This window comes from Cyprinus carpio, chromosome A18, assembly GCF_018340385.1.
Source record: "Cyprinus carpio isolate SPL01 chromosome A18, ASM1834038v1, whole genome shotgun sequence".
Classification (NCBI taxonomy): domain Eukaryota; kingdom Metazoa; phylum Chordata; class Actinopteri; order Cypriniformes; family Cyprinidae; genus Cyprinus; species Cyprinus carpio.
The window spans coordinates 964,671-974,439 of NC_056589.1; positions in this window are offsets into that span (position 1 = coordinate 964,671).

Genomic DNA, 9,769 nt, shown 5'->3' on the forward strand with positions numbered 1-9,769 from the left:
ATACCTAATGCGTGTGTGGAGGGGCGTGCTGTACAGCCCTGTTACTGGCCCCGGGCCATTCTGTATGATTAAGTCTTCTACACTTAAGGGATAAAGCCTTGCTCTCCTTCTCTCCCACTGGAAGCCATTAGCAGCCCCCCATTTGCAGCTCAGTGTGTGTGTGTGTGTGTGTGTGTGTGTGCGCCCTGTGCGTGTTTGAGTCCATGCATTTGAATGGGTTCATACCCCTGTGTCTTTGTGCTCCTGCCTTGTTTGTGTACGAGTGTGTGCGTGCTGCTTCCTGAGCAAAGCGTGTGTAATTTTGTCAGTACAAAACAGCTCCACGGCACCCTGGGATTAGTGTCCAGCGGCGAGCTGTTTGGGCCCAGAGAGCACTGCGGTCCGGCCCCCTCATTAGAATGGGCTCATGCAGGGCCAATGGCTGCCACCGCAACATCACAGATCACGATCAGGGGCCTATTGCGTGTCCCTAAGAATTGGGAGACCGGGCCCCAGACTGTCGCGCAGACACATGCTTGCTCTGGATTAATCATGTCGGGGTCCACAGCTCTGAGGGTGGGCCGTTTGATCTCCTCCTGTCCAACATGTGGCACAAACATCATCACAAAAAACATGTGTGACACACACAGAGTAGTGGTGAATTCTGGGGTTATGGCATGTATAATTAAAGAAATTACAAAAAGAAAGCCTTGTTGGTGGCGATTTGGTAAAATGACTATAGGGTCATTGACTGGATAAGCTGAAATACACATACCTAGTTAACAGCTTACAGTTAGTAATAATAACAATGAAAGGTTTGTCTGCTAGGATTATTTGAAAATACTATTATTAACTGAATATTGGGTATATTTTCTGTGATTTTAGTTAGTTTAATAGACCAATATATCGGCCAATAATTCCAAACCACACTTGCTTGGCTAAATACTGTATTGTTGTGTAAAATCAGTCATGTCAATTTCAGTTTTTAGTGAATTTTTAGAAAATATTGTAACAAGTTCAATAAAATGGTGATTACAACAATGGATGGATGGATGATAGAATGAATGATAGAATAATAGATCGACATATTAGTTGGTTAGCTTAGACTGCACAATAGACAGTCATGATTATGAAATTTGGCTGACGATTTATTGCCCAAAAATAGTCATGTTATTGCAATTAATTGTCTGTTTTAGGGCTTTGGCGATTATGACGATTTATGACGATTTATGCCGAATATTGCGAATAATTGTCTGTTTTTTATGGCTTTCATTATATAATTGTGATTAATTTAAGGCTTCGGGAAATAATTATGATGCTATCTTTTAATCTTTTTTGAGTTATTATTTTGCAGTGTAAGATTTCATAGAGTATTCCAAATGCTTAGAATCGGCCAATACAGATCCAACACCAGCCCTATTTTTTTTGTTCTACACCACTACAGAATATCATTACTGTGTTTGTGGAACTAATGGTCACTCTTTTTTTTAAACACATTGTTAAACATAATCCATTAAATACTCATTTCCTCTTTACAGAGAAAAACAACATTTGAATAAAAATATATAAGCTATGAAATTAAACTAGCTGACTGTATAATTTAGCAGCAAAAACTATATCTTGAAAAAAATCTTTAGTGCACATTATACAATTTAAACATGTTTATTCTGATAACTATTTACATTCTTACAAAATAAATTCATGAAAATAAGCTTTTAATAATCTTTCTGTGTGCAAAACTTTGATAATGTGAAATGCTTCAAACAGAGCAGCACAAAGCTCTTATGCACATCCAGGGTGCAGAATGGTGCACTTAAAGCAACATGGAGTCGCAGCACTTATGCACATCCAGGGTGCAGAACGATGTGCTTGAAGCAACATAAGACACAGCGATTCTTCAGATGATATAGGCTATACACACAGACAGACAGACAGATAGAACAAATTTTGTCGTAGTTAATTAGATGTGATGAATATTTTTTCCAAAATCAGCACACAAAAAAAGTCTGCAGTCTCCATCTGGGCCTACTGATGAACCCAACCCAAGTCAATAGGCACCCTTTCGACCACTGAACCCGGTGTTAAAAAGCATAAGGCGAGGCAATCAACATTTAATAAAGGAAATCAGAGGCATCCCATAAGTCCTGCAGTAGGGCTGATTTAATGGCTGCTATGTGTGGCTTCACGTTACCCCTGTTCTCCGGGACGGAGAAAACACATTATAAAATGAAGAGATCCAGCATGCTGTCCATCACTGCCATGTTTCTGGGTTAATGACGCCTTAACGGTCATCCTATACTGACAAACAGTCTCGCCATGAAGGAGAGAGGGAAAGCGGGAGAAGGAGAGGCAGAGTGTCTTTCATTTCCAGATAATTAATAATAGATAAAAGCCTGACTTGTTCTGCATGGCTTAATAGCTTTTAATAGCAGGGAGAATGACGGGAACACGCACGGCTGTGTCTCCAGACACTGGCCTGCAGACCCCCAGAGACACCGTCATCTTGCTGCAGCACAGAGGGGGAGGCGTACCTGAGCCAGAACAGATACACATACACACACACGCGATCGGAGAGAGGCAAGCATGTTAAAAGAAACCCATGCACTTACTCAAACACACGCAGACACAAACACACCCAAGAGAGTGCCGTTCGTAGGCCTACTCTCTGAATGGTGCAATTCACTCCTCCCAACATGCATATAAAAATACATACACTCTTTCCCGTAAGCACTACTCACATCACAGTCAACCACCGAAGATCAATACCAAGACACAGCGGTTATGAAGCCATTCAAAAGAGGGGACTCGACTACATGGAGAATGGACACACATACCAACAAATGGTGACCACAGCACAGAAACACACACAAACACCTTGAGCTGAAATGTATTGTTTATTCTGTATAGTATACAATATTAGTGTGTGTTTACTACAGCGATAAGCGTAACACAGTCTGCTGGACCTCGGCAATGGCTGCAGGTAGTAACCACCATTGCGGCAGAATGACTGCACCAGTGATATTGTACTACTATATTACGTTACAATCATGGCAAATGTTGTATGACGTGTATTGTACCACAAGGTAGTTGGCCATATTCAACCTAGTAATCTGAAGCCAAAAATGGACATTTACTGTTTTATTTTTCACATTACTTTTTTGGAGGGGGAAAAAAAGAGACTGACCACCAAAAAAAAGCAAGTGACCCAAAAGTCAGATTGAGCTTAACAAAATAAATATAAAATAAAAATACATTTTCTAAATATAATTTAAAAAAATAAATTAGTCTATAACTCTACATAGTTATATAACATATAATATATAATATATAACTCTATATAATATATAACATTTCTAAATATAATTTAATTATAATTTATAAGTCTATAACTCTTCATTTTATAGAAATCAGTACAGACCCTGAATACAATGTATAATGAATTTATTTAAATCACTCTACTATGAAATAAAAAACTGATTGTGCAAAGCACCACAGTCCAATGAAATTGAATAAGAATGAATAAAGATTTTTCACAAGTTTGAATTGCAATTATACACTACATGAAGAGTCATACGGATATCAATATACTGTAATATTGTATCACCAGGTCCCTGCTGATTCCCACACCTACAAAATATCACCATCTAAACAACCGCTGCCATCCTGACAGCAAGAGATGTGGCATAAAAAAACTAATATTTACACTCAGGCAGCCATTTGTCACCAACACACCAGCATTGACAGCAGTAGGAGGAGCCCGTTTCCTCAATATGTCTATGTCTCTCTTTCACTCCTTCCCTGTAGCCAGGGCTGTTTTGAATGCAGCCGGATTCTGTGACAGCTCCGCCCCTGAACACACACACACACACACACACACACACTCTCCAGTTGCAGTGGAATGACAGTGGAGATGGAATGACAGGGATGAGTATTCCCTGAGCACGGCACGGAAGCATGGACAGCGGGAGTTTTGCTAGGCCCTTATCGCTCAACTGGGTCACTGTATCCAATCAGGCTTTGGAGGCTGGCCCATGAGGGCGGTACAGGCATTTCCTGCTGGACGGGATGCAGCTGACAGCATCGCCCTCAGACCCTCGCAATCCGAACGCATTGGCTGCCAGCTGCATCTCGCAGGTCAAACATTGGTGGTGCACCGTGCCAATCTCTCAGCCTGGGCTTTTCCCAGAAGGGCTTCAACTTCAATAGCCTGTCCTCCAAACCTAGGCCGAGGGACGGCAAGGGAAGCTGATTAACCAAATACTTTTATCAGCACTGAAACTGCTCTGCTGCACAAAATGCCCTTAAAAACACAAACCAGCAGCACTGGCCAGAAACCCGCCAAAGGAGGGGGGTGGGTTGTAGGGGGGGGGTGAGGCTTACATGGCAAAGGGACACAATAAGGACTGACTGGACCCAAACTGAAGGCTCAACACTACATCACTCTAAAAATGCAGAGGACACATATGGCGACACTAGTCACATATTTAAATTGACCTAGCACAGTTTTGTTAAAAGGCAAAGTTATTTGAAATTAATTATACCACAATAATATACTGCACTGGAAAAAAATGAATGAATGGTTCAAAAACATACCTATGGCTCAAGATGCTGGGATTAATTAAAAAATAAAAATACATTTAAAATGAAGGACAAATTATTTAGCAGATATAAATATATATTTAGCTGACATAAAAAAGGAAGAAGAAAAAACTAAACTAAATGTAAGTGAAATTGCCAGCCAACCAGACTGGAAATGGTTATTTTAGACAATGCTTACAATGTTTGTGTTCAATACTCATCCATATACATCATATGGCCCTAACCAGTGAATCTAAGCAAAGAAATCTAGAGGACTGAGGGACAGGAAGTCAACACTGTAAAGGAGGAAATGGTGTACAGAGAAAAAAGAGAGAAGATACAAGAGTGGGAGGATGGCAAGAGCACTTGTGTTGTCTTCCTGAGTTTTGGTGCTCTTGGGAGAACTTGGACGGCTCGGGTCAGAAGAGACTCATAGTGTTGTGCTTTCTATTTCTCTATGCATTTTCTTTCTCTTTCTTTCTCTCTTTCTTTGTCTCTCCTTCACATAAGTTAAGGTGTGCTGCATGTTTGCGAGAATGCTTGAAGTGAGGGTAACTTTGATGTTTTTACAAGAGCCAACTAGAGATCCATCACCTCTGATATGACGGAAGCTGGAGATGAGACAGACAAACAAATGCCGCACTGAGAAGCACAAATACATGTTGTAGCGTAATCTGACAATATCTTTTCAGTCAAAGCCTTGAAAGAAAAACATCATTTGTCATTTTTTGATGTTAAAATATGTTATCCTATCATAGTTTAATGAACAGAAATGACTATTGTGGGTTAAAACACTTTCAAAAAACTACTCTGTTGGAATAACTCGACACAGCAACATTACCTTAATGTATGGCGTGAGTTTCGGGCATGACTATGTGCTTGTCCAAAGCAAGGAAGTCTGAAATGACTGGAGAAGGCCATCCATAAACTTAAAAGCGTAACTATCCTGAGTTGTAACAAAATTAAAAAATGAATATAATAAAATATAATATAATATAATTCACACTTCAAACAAGCATGCCTACATACATACATAAATAAATGCAAGGCCACACTGACAAACGGCAGAATGGCAAATGAGAGTGTTTTGGAAACCTGTATGAAACTAATCATTACATTTGCGATTCTGTTTTTCATCACTAGTGTCCCAGAAATAACACCCTGCATCGGGATGCCAGTCTAAATTATAGCATTTTCCAGCATGAAGACACAAACGTTAAAAAAAGACACAAAGTCACACATGTAGACACATTCTTTGTCTCTCACACTCCTCCCTCCTCGCCGCAAACATGGCACATTCCTGGCCGTGCGATGCGAGGTTCTGGCTAAAGGCCGTCAGCAGCCGTTTCCTGAGGAAAGCCCTGGGTACAGTGTCAACTCTCCTTCTTCCTCTGCATTCCCCTCTCTTTCTCACACACACACACCAGGTGAAAGATGCAGTCAGGGTCTTATCAGTTTACCACAATTCTGCCTTTCAACACAGTGCAGAACACTGAAGTTTATATATTTATCTTGACACTCTTTGACTCTAAACACACTCACTCTCATAAAAACACACTCAGAGGCACAAATATGCTTAGAAACGCACCCAGGCACATTCTCTAACTCAAAGATTCAAGAAAAGCGCAAACCACAACGGCATCACACACACACACGTAAGAGCACAGCGGAGCTATGGTGTTCACTAGAAGAAAACATAGTCAAAGATTAAAGGGGCGCTCAGATCAGATCTGAAATTTGTTTTTCATCTGTCTCGCCTGTCAAAGACAAGAGGAAAAATGTTTCCAATATACCTGCGCAGAGACAGAAAGAGAGAGAAGGATCGAGGAAGGCTGAGAGAAGCTGAGTCTGAGTGATATAAAGGGGGGAAAGGAAAAGAGAGAACATGGAGAGAGAGCAGACATGATTAAATCCCGTCGGCTGTGTGGGGCTGTCAGCGACTGTGACACCAGGTTCAGATCGCTGCTCACTAGGGAGAGCACCATAATCACGTTCTTCCTGCCATGATGCCATCAAACAGGGATGGGACGGGTGGGTGGCTGCGATGGGGAGGGCATTGGCAAAGCCCGAAACCACCACACACGTAATAGGGCATTAAAACTCAAAAGTGACCACAACAAACAATCATGCAAGCACAATAATTCCATGACTGGACTTTCAAGATTCAAAACATTTTACAACCATTTAGAAATTCAGCATTGACTACATGTAAACAGGTCATAAGGGAGTCAAATTTTCAGTTTTGACTGGTTATTGCATTATTTTCAGCGGTTCATCAGACAGCAATTTGTGTCAATGCTGCAGCCCATTGGATGTTCAACTAGCAGACCTCGGGCCAAATGCTACACGTCTATCATTTTTATATGACCCTCCTATTGATTAAGTAATGACAAAATTGATGTGCACAAAAGCACATAAATTGGCAGTTTAGGCAAACATATTTGGTTATGTCTTATCCAATCAGATCCATTTATGCAAATAACTCAGCTATGGACTAATTACGGTTTAAAAAAAATAACAACAACAACAGTTGCAGGTTCATGTGCACAATATATGTTGTCTTTTTTTCTTAAAAATAAAAAAAATTTTAAAAATTAAAAAATTAAATCAATCAACAGAGTCAGCATTCTCATTCCTGAACATAATTAAATCAGTTTTGTTTGGGTTGATTCTATCAAATATTTGGGCTTTAGCAGATCTTAATTTTCCTCAGTTTCTTAAAAGCTTATAAGAGTTGACCTTAAAATCTCAAAATATCACATAAACGCTAATAAACAACTTTTTTAAGGGTGTTTAGCATTATTTTGCATGCCAAAAATAAAAAGTTGTTAACCCAAATATGAAAATTCTGTCTTTTACTAACCTCATATGCGAAACACAAAAGAAGACTTTTTGGAGGAGGAGAAAACACCAGACCCCATTGACTGTTTGGACAACAAAACCGATTCAAAATATCCACAAAAGAAAGTAAGTCATACAGTTTTTTAAATGATGACAATTTATGTTTTGGGGTAAATAAAGTGCAAATACAAAGATTGAAATATTCACTGATAGATCTTTGGCCTTCCTCAATTGGAAAATTTGGCATTTTAAGAAAATAGCTGTACACATTGGCTGCATCGCAAACCTGCAAGAATTAGGATGTTTTCCCTCATAACACTTTGCAGATATCTAGAAGGAGAGCAACTAAATGGAACAGAATGCAGGGGTCTTGTGATGCATTTTTACTAAAAAAAAAATTTGTTGTTGTTTTTTTAAAGAAGCACTTTTAACTTGACATGCTTTGTGATTAAAAAAAAAAAAAACAGCATAACATTTTGCTAAAGACATCCTTCAGACACATTTGCTCATAGACCAACAATGCACAACAGCGCAGATCCCCAAGTACTCCATTGATTTATCTGTAGAGTACTCAAGGAGACAAAACGACCAAAATGCCTGCTTTACACCCTCTGGCAGGTGGAGGGCCCCGTGCCGAATGCCCCTGACCTAGGAGGAGGACGGCCTCTCTGGATCACAGCGCCTTCGGGACCCTCCAGAAATAGATGGTCCCATTGCACCACCAACAATACCATCAACTGAACAGGAGGAAGAAAGAGAACAGGGCTGTTACACACAAAGACATAAGAGTACAGCCTGACTGCTCAGGAGACAGGAAGAACGAAGAGAGAGAAAGAGAGAGAGAGAAAGAGTCTTAATTGCCTTATCCTGTAGTACAGGCTGGGGAGTGCTTTTTGACTTCGGCTTCCAATTTCACGCTACAGCATTATTTAGTTTGATACAGACTTGATTAGGCAGTACAATGTGTCCCTCTCTGAAGGAGCTTTGCGGCCGGCCTGCATCACTAGAGGACAGATTAACTCTGCAATCACGCTCCTTCTGAGACCCTGCTACTGTTTGTTTAGCCCACCAGAGACCGTGCCAGCACATGTTTGTTTGTGTATGGGGATTTTGTGGGAGGGGTTCTTATTAAATGAACTCTACCCACACTTACAGCGACCCTTATTATAGGACATGACCACAAGATATAGAAGGAAAGTGCGCGTTTGGGGGGATAACGCTCAGTCCTTGACCTCAAGGGTCTTCCTTTCCATTATGAGAATTTTAAACAACTCAGTCTCAAAACATAGATAAATACACACAAGCGGTGCTGGTGAAAGATACTTTTAAAAATAAAGTTACAGTACATTACTTTCTACAGAGTGTCTTTTATGTCACCAAATAAATAGATTAATTGATTTGCATTCTAAAACATTATATTAAATAAAATCATTTATTTAAATTATATAAATAGAAGGTATACATTTAAACATATAATTAAACGCATTAATGAAGTAGAGATTTAATCATACTTGTTACCTACAAAAAGTTAGTTTTAGATTATTGATTATGCTACATAAGGTTACTTTTAATAAAAATCACTTGTACATTGAGGAAGGGAGAGGTTTTTTTTCCATTTGTTAGTTAATAAACTAATTGTTAGTTATTTTTTTCTTCTGTTGAACACAAAAGAAGATATTTTGAAAAATGCGGGTAACCAAACAGTTGACATCAGCCACTGACTTCCATAATATGGAGAAAAAAAATTATAATATGGAAGTCGCCAACCCTTTTTAACCCTTTACCCACTAAATGTGATAACATAACGCACTGTTACTGTTAATAAAAGAAGCCATAAAATAACACTTAATAAGTGCAACATACTTGGACTACAGTGTTCCAACCAATTATGGACTGATTACTCCAGAACTAATGTGTAAAGTATTGCGTTTTACATATGCCTCAAGGTAGTGTGGTGCAAAACCTCTGATATCAGATTTTATCAGAGTTTAATGATCGAGCTGGATCCAGATAGAAAAAAAGAGAATAGGACAGCCTGGTCCCCTGTCCATCACTACAGAACTGGTCAAAACTTTACATTTTTAACATCTGTCCATCCACCCATCCATCTATCTATCCATCCATCAACACTAAGGCCCCACAGTACACAACCTCCACACTCCGCGATCTCCAATTCTCTTTCTTTCCGCTCCCTCTCTGCCTCTCCTGGAGCAAGTCAGGCCCTGTTTGATGGTGACATGAAGCATTTATTAGGCAAGAGAAGCTGAACAGGAAAGAGAGAATAAAGAAGAATTGGGAGCGCGAGTGCGTGGATGGTTAATAATTTCTGCGTACTTCTCCTGGCCCTGGATAATTTTTTTTTTTTTTTGCA